Raw genomic sequence first — 8498 nt, 5'->3', positions numbered from 1 at the left:
CTAAATCATTAAGTGCACAGGAAAATGAATCCGCTTTGTGGTTTTAAATGTGGCATTAAGCCTCCCCATCTCTTAGCTAACTCATCTATAAATGCCGCCTCTCCCTTAGAGCTTCCGTGAAAACTTTGGGGGATAATATGTGTTTCACAGGAGCTATATTTTTAAATGATTAATAAATTTTTCCTTTTAGCTTTTGAGAGTACAAGACCTTCTTAGTTGCATGGGACATCTATCTTGGGAAGTACTCATGAAGCAATGTGAGCATGAGGAAGGATGTATTAGCATTTGTTTCAGAAAAAAATACAAAGAGAGAAGGGTGATATTCAACCTCTGACATTTAAAATAGGGTTTTTCAGAATGGTTTGATTTGCTTCCTGGATGTTGCAGGAACACTACCTAAGGGACAGTTTAAATTATTATTATTATTAAGCTCAAAATGGAATTGGAACAAGAATTGTTATTTTTTTCTTCTTAAGCAAAGCATTGGGCCTTGGAAGGAAGACCAGATAAATTGTAGACAAATTGAATAAGTTATATTTGCTCTGCACATCTGGTATGAAAACTGAATTAAATTTGTACCTAGCACAGTTTTGGGAACATAGTCAAGAGTTACAGTTATTATGTTTGCTCTCTGAATTTATAATAATTACAATGGAATTATGCAAAGCAAAAAAAAATGATGCACAGTCCAAAAATCATTTATATTTAACTTTTTCTGGTAACATATAAGGAAAGGAAACCATGTAGGCTGAGAGCTCGTTGAAGGCAGGGGGTGTACCTTATTCATCTCTGTATTTTTATCACCCAGCATAGTCCTTAGAATGGAGTTGGCAATCAATAATAAATGAAAGAATTAATAAATTACTCCATATGTGGGCATACTCCATATGTGGAGAAGTAAAATTACTAACTTACTCAACTTACTTGGGATGGTATTTGGCAGTTATAACAAAAAAATCCCAACCCCTGGTGGGTGGTCCTAAGTCTCTGAACTAGTTGTTTAACCCTGGCCAAGCTATTTAACCACTCTGCAGGCCAGCTGCTTCTATCTGCAAATGGAACAGATTATCTGCCAACCTCATAGGTTCATCGTGAGAACTGAATGAGAACATTGTATGGGAAAGCAGAAAAATGCTAGAAACATGAAATGCTTCATTCCCAAGAAACCTTAGGATGAATAGACCACCTGTGGAACTCTGAGACTTGGCTGTTGTTTCATTCCCAGGAGGACCAAGGCATTTTAAGAGATTATTTCATTATTCTTCCCTACCTAAGATTTAGAAAAGGTGCAGTCTTAATGACACCTGTTTTTATTTTTATTTTCCATAAAATTGAGTGATTAACATCCCACCCCCTCAAAAATCCATGAAGTCAGCTAGAGAGTATGATTTGAAATTCTCTTATTTTTAATCAACACTTAATTCATACTAACAGTTCCTAAATTTCTGGCCTCAGTTGGGCGTCTTTTAAAACCAGACTCAAATGAATTTTATGACTTCATGACAAAGCCAAGTGTTCATTCTTGTCACTTCAGTCAAAGACAGATGAGGCAATTTGAACAAGTTTCAATGTAGACATTGGTCTGGAGCTAAAAGTCCAACCATTCTCTGACATCCACATGGCATCTGCCTTCTCCATGTCTGTGGCTGAACTATTAGGTTGGTACAAAAATTATTGTGGTTGCATTGTTGAACTTTGCCGTTTGATACTGGAATACATTCTTAAGTAAATGTGGTTATGTTATACATCATTTTAATGCACATTTTTTGCTGTAATTTTTTTTCTAATGATTTATTACTTGCTATAATTTTATATTTATTTTAGACTATAGAAGTGATGTTAGACAAAAAGCAAATTCGAGTGATTTTTTTATTCAAGTTCAAAATGGGTCATAAAGCAGTGGAGACAACTTGCAACATCAACAACACATTTGGCCCAGGAACTGCTAATGAACGTACAGTGCAGTGGTGGTTCAAGATGTTTTGCAAAGGAGACCAGAGCTTTGAAGATGAGGAGCATAGTGGCTGGCAATTGGAAGTTGACAACAACCAACTGAGAGCAATCATTGAAGCTGATCCCCTTACAACTATTTGAGAAGTTGCCAAAGAACTCAGTGACAACCATTTTACAGTCATTTGGCATTTGAAGCAAATTGGAATGGTGAAAAAGCTTGATAAATGGGGACTTCATGAGTTGGCCAAAAAAAAAGAAAAATTGTCATTTTTGAAGTATCGATGTCCCTTATTCTGTGCAACAACAATGAACTGTTTCTTGATTGGATTGTGGTGTGCAATGAAAAATAGATTTTATACGACAACAAGTAATGATCAGCTCAGTGGTTGGACCAAGAAGAAGGTCCAAAGCACTTACCAAAGCCAAATTTGCACTAAAAATAGGTCATGGTCACTGTTTGGTGGTCTGCTGCCCATCTGATCCACTACAGCTTTCTGAATCCCATTAAAGAAACTATTACATGTGAGATGGAGAAACCATTACATCTGAGAAGTATGCTCAGCAAATCGATGAGATGCACTGAAAACTGCAATATCTGCAGCTGGCATTGGTCAACAGAAAGGGCTCAATTTTCCATGGCAATGCCTGACCACACACTGTACAACCAATGCTTCAAAAGTTGAATGAATTGGGCTATAAAGTTTTGCCTCATCTGCCATATTCACCTGACCTCTCTCCAACCAACTACCACTTCTTCAAGCAACTTTTTGCAAGGAAAACACTTCCACAACCAGCAGGAGGTAGAAAATGCTTTCCAAGAGTTCGCTGAATCCTGAACCGTGGATTTTTATGCTACAGGAATAAACAAACATATTTCTTTTTGGCAAAAATGTGTTGATTGTAATGGTTCCTACTTTGATTAATAAAGATGTGTTTGAGCCTAGTTATAATGATTTAAAATTCACAGTCCAAAATCACAATTACTTTTGTACCAACCTAATACATACAATGCCTTTGCCCAGTAACAAAAACGAGCAATTGAAAAATTCAGAAAATTTCACTGTGAAGCATAGTAAAAGTAACAGACGATCTCTGAAAAACTATCCTAAGATCAATAGCATCAGTGTTATTCAATTATTGATGTGCCCCCACCATTTCTGCCCAGCTCTGTTACCCATCACCCTTAAGTCAACTGTCCCTCCCATCAACATTCCCTCTCCCAACTACAACATTTTCTAAAGCCAGTACGTCTCAGTGTATCTATTCTCCATAATACTGGCTCAGGGATAGCACCAAATTTTGTCACATGAATTGTTAATGTATTTATTGGTTTCCCAGAATCTACTTTTGTCTACTTTGGCATTTTCTTTGGAGGAGCTGCCATGTCTTCTCTCTTAGTTCCTGGTGTTTGGGTGGCCTTGACCCCAGTCTTAGATGCATAAGTGGGCATGTGACCTATGCCTGTGCAAACCAGCACTTCTTTCCTTTAGCTCAGGATTTGGTTTAAGAATGGGTGCATGACGCATCTTGGACCAATAAAAACTAGGCCCTTATTCAGATTGTTGGGAATAGAAGAGAGAAGCATAACTTTTTTTTTTTTTTTTTCCTACATTTGAATCTGGGAGGTTTTTAGCCTGGAACTGACATGCTGCTGTGTGGGATTTGAGATGAAAACCAGTATAAGGTGGAAGGAGGGAGGGGGTAGGGGACAGAACCAAGAAATGGAAAGAGACTACTTGGATGATCTTTGAGCCTCTGGATCTAGGCATTCCCAAAGCTGCATGTTTCCCCTTCTGTGTAAGCTCATGATTTTCCTTTTAAATTGAGCCAGTTTGAATTGAATTTCCTATCTATAGTGAGGGACTTCCTCATTTTGTCATTTAAAGTCCTGCATCCCAGGAAACCTCTCATTTCTGGGCAAACTGGGATGACCAGTTATTCTGTTCATTGGCAATAAAAGAGCCCAAGCTGATGCAGATGTATATAATATAGTTCCTTACAGTTGAGGTGATGCAACATTACAGTGCTGTGTATTGATACAATGGGATATGGGGCAGGGTTTGGCACAATTTGATGTAAGAAATAAGATAGTAGAACAGAGTCAAAGAGGGCAGAACAAAGTCAAGGCATGAAGGAGAGATTGCCTCTTCCCTAGAACCTCTGAGAACTTTGCTTCTGATTATCTGAAAAGGACAGGGTCAGGCAGTAGTGTTCTGATCAACTGGCTGAAACCGAAGAGTTGACAGGAAATGGTAGCACTATTCTGTGAATGTGTCCCCCATACACTTATAGACTCTTTTTCTGTGCTATATTATTGTAATTACTGCTCATTTATTTTGGTGTTACTTTGAATCTTTTCGTCAAGCCATTAAAAATTCTAGTTTTCAAATGCATGACATGACAATTAAAAGATATAGAATAATTACCCTGAACCTTGATAGTTTCTCCCATGATGTATAGTTTGTGTGTAGACTTTACTTCTTAATTTTAAGACTTTTAAGTGCAGACATAAGTCTTGCTTAAATTACATTCTCCTTCCACACCAAGTCAGTTTGAATGTGGGTGGCAGTCTAATATTTTTGGAACAAATTAATCTGAAACCTTTTAGAGCATAGTGATTTTACATATAGAATTTGAAGGAGTTTAAAACACTCTACTGAATATAGGTTCTTTTCAGATGTTAAATTCTCAGGATTTTTTGAGATGACTGGATCAAATTTGCGGGGGTTCAAGTTATCCGTTGGGAGCTGGAAAAGCTGCAGATGATTTTTTAGCCTTTGATTCTTAATGTGCAGAAAAGGTTTGTGTCTGCAACAAAGAAGCATTTCAGAAGTGGCAGCTTTGTTTGATGCCAGTGGGGGTGAGAAGTGTTAGGTAAAGGAATTATAATAATATTTCTTTTTTTGGAGAGAGGAAAAATAAAGATGGATAGAGACCCAGGGAGGAAAAAAGAAATACTGCAGTTTATAAAAAGTCAAAGATCTCTCTATTCTTATCAGCTCAGTAGATGATCTGAAGCTGAAAATCAGAGACTGTAACTCTGTGCCTAGAGGGGCATTTTATTTTTATTTAACCTTCAATTCAGTTCACTTTAGTCGATCAGTCTTGTCCAACTCTTTGCGACCCCATGAATCACAGCATGCCAACCTGTCCATCACCAACTCCCGGAGTTTACTCAGACTCACATCCATAGAGTTGGTGATGCCATCCAGCCATCTCATCCTCTGTTGTCCCCTTCTCCTCCTGCCCCCAATCCCTCCCAGCATCAGAGTCTTTTCCAATGAATCAACTCTTCACATGAGGTGGCCAAAGTACTGGAGTTTCAGCTTTAGCATCATTCCTTCCAAAGAAATCCCAGGGCTGATCTCCTTCAGAATGGACTGGTTGGATCTCCTTGTAGTCCAAGGGACTCTCAAGAGTCTTCTCCAACACTAGAATTTAAATGAGTCAGCTTTTAATACTTTTAAATTTAATCTTATGTGATATTTGGATTATCATGAATTCTCATGATACTATACATAGCCATATAACTCACAGCATAAGACATTTATGCATATGTTATACACATATATGCATAGGGCTATATATATCTATTCATATAAATGCATTCACATAAATACCTGTATATATATTCAGAAGGATTTTTAACAAATGCCTATAGATAATTGTATTTAAGAACTTAACAAAAAGCTAATTTCATCAACATGACTCAGTAGTATTGAATCTTTCTATGATTCTAGCAACTCATTGTCCATGATGACTTAAGAGTCAGATAATTCTACTTCTTGGGGTTTCACATCACATCAGGGTTTAACGTAGTTCACATAGACAGAGACTTTGCTTTCTTCAAAGATGTACACCCTAAAGATTTTTCTGAATAAGAAAGATTAATCATTCCTCCCTGTCTACAGTCCCCTTCTTTTTAAATCTGCCTTTACTTCCTTTCTGACAGTCAGCTTCCTTCCCAAGGGTGAGATTGTGAGGGGCCAGTTAAGGCCAGAGGTCTTTGCTCAAATTCTGGTTCAGCTATTATTATTTCCATGGCTTTCAGTTCTTCATCCTAATAGGCCCTCACTTTATAAGTGAGGTTATTCGTAGTGACTAGTTTGAAGTTTTTATGAAGTAATACATATCAGTTCCTAGAACACTGCTTGTCATGCAATTGTTAGGTAGTTAGAATAGGGAAAAGGAGTCCAAAATGGCAGTGGCTAAAAGACAAGGAAGGGAAAAGCCTGCGAAAATAGAACAAAGGAAGGTCAAAGGAAGGTCTGAGGACAGGAGTGAGAACTTCAGGCAGAACAGGACTCCTGACTAAGCCCAATTTGCATAGGGCAGGCCCAGGGAGAAGAAAAAACATATAAAAGGAGGAGCCACACTGGGGCGCTCTTCGCGTCTTTGGATCAATATACACTCACACCTCGAAGATGGATTTTCCTAATATCTTCTAAATAAAATAGAGCTGTAACACTGAGCTGTAACACTGATTTGTCTAAGAGCTATAACGTGGTCCATTCGAGACCTGAGAGCTATAACACGGTCTGTCCAAGACCCGAGAGCTGTGACACGCCGAGGGGGCTTTAATGTCCATCCCTTCAAATCTTTGTTGTGAAGAGACAAAAACCAAGGAGCATACACTGGCGTCACACAGTGATGTATTAGCTTCTGCAAATATGGCTCCAATGCCACCCCCTTTAGCAAGTGACAATTGGACTAGAATGGCTACCTTCCCGGGAATATGGAATTTGTAGTATTTAAATCATAATGTCATTTCAGAATTCAGTTCTATAGGTTCTATAGGATTTTTTTACTCTGATTAGTTTCAACTGGTAAAAAAAAAATCTAATTGTGATTTAGTACCTGGTGGGCTGCCGTCTCTGGGGTCACACAGAGTCGGACACGACTGAAGCGACTTAGCAGCAGCCGCAGCAGCAGAGTTTTTTTTTTTTTTTTTTTTGTCACTTAGTATACCAGAGTCAATTAACAGAGAGCTCTGGACTTTATAAAAACCAGAACAAGGATCACTATGCTTTAGTCATGAGTACTGATAAACAAGCAGAGAAAGCTTAGTTTGAGGGGAGCTTAATAGATACAAAGTGTTGAGCAAAACACTTTATACGTTAACACCTTGAGGTAGATGCAAAGAGCTGACTCATTGGAAAAGACCCTGATGCTGGGAAAGATTGAGGGCAGGAGGAGAAGGGGATGACAGAGGATGAGATGGTTGGATGGCATCACCGACTCAATGGACATGGGTATGGGTGGACTCCAGGAGTTGATGATAGACAGGGAGGCCTGGCCTGCTGCGGTTCATGGGGTCACAAAGAGTCAGACACAACTGAGCGACTGAAGTGAATTGATGTACTATTTTACAGAAGAGAACACTGAAGCACAGATTAGTTAGAATGGAAAGCTAGAAAGTCTAGTGCCAGAGTCCACGCTCTTGCCTACTAAGTATACTGATGTTGAGTACATGAGCAAACGAGTGAGAGAGGTGAAGAGAGAATAGAGGTGAAGAGAGAATAGAGGTGGGGAGGGGAGAGCCTGTGTCTGGCCATGTCTCCTAAGGTCCACTTCCTACTTATGGATTCAGTGATTTACTATTACAACATTTCAAGAAATGTTGTTCTGTTCTATCTAGTTTGAATGGGTTCAGTTCAGTTCAGTTCAGTTGCTCAGTCGTGTCCGACTCTTTACGACCCCATGAATCGCAGCACGCCAGGCCCCCGTGTCCATCACTAACTCCTGGAGTTCACTCAGACTCACGTCCATCGAGTCAGTGATGCCATCCAGCCATCTCATCCTCTGTCGTCCCCTTCTCCTCCTGCCCCCAATCCCTCCCAGCATCAGAGTCTTTTCCAATGAATCAACTCTTCGCATGAAGTGGCCAAAGTACCGGAGTTTCAGCTTTAGCATCATTCCTTCCAAAGAAATCCCAGGGCTGATCTCCTTCAGAATGGACTGGTTGGATCTCCTTGCAGTCCAAGGGACTCTCAAGAGTCTTCTCCAACACCACAGTTCAAAAGCATCAATTCTTCAGCACTAAGCCTTCTTCACAGTCCAACTCTCACATCCATACATGACCACAGGAAAAACCATAGCCTTGACTTTTGTTGGCAAAGTAATGTCTCTGCTTTTGAATATGCTATCTAGGTTGGTCATAACTTTCCTTCCAAGTTAGAGTAAGCATCTTTTAATTTCATGGCTGCAGTCACCATCTGCAGTGATTTTGGAGCCCAAAAAAATAAAGTCTGACACTGTTCCACTGTTTCCCCATCTATTTCCCATGAAGTGATGGGACCAGATGCCATGATCTTCATTTTCTGAATGTTGAGCTTTTAGCCAACTTTTTCACTCTCCTTAAGCAGGGTGACAATATACAGCCTTGATGTACTCCTTTTCCTATTTGGAACCAGTCTGTTGTTCCATGTCCAGTTCTAACTGTTACTTCCTGAGCTGCATACAGATTTCTCAAGAGGCAGGTCAGGTGGTCTGGTATTCCCATCTCTTTCAGAATTTTCCACAGTTTATTGTGATCCACACAGTCA

This window comes from Bison bison, unplaced genomic scaffold, assembly GCF_000754665.1.
Source record: "Bison bison bison isolate TAMUID 2011002044 unplaced genomic scaffold, Bison_UMD1.0 scf7180017864291, whole genome shotgun sequence".
Taxonomy (NCBI): Eukaryota; Metazoa; Chordata; class Mammalia; order Artiodactyla; family Bovidae; genus Bison; species Bison bison.
Note: the sequence above shows the minus strand (reverse complement) of the source record.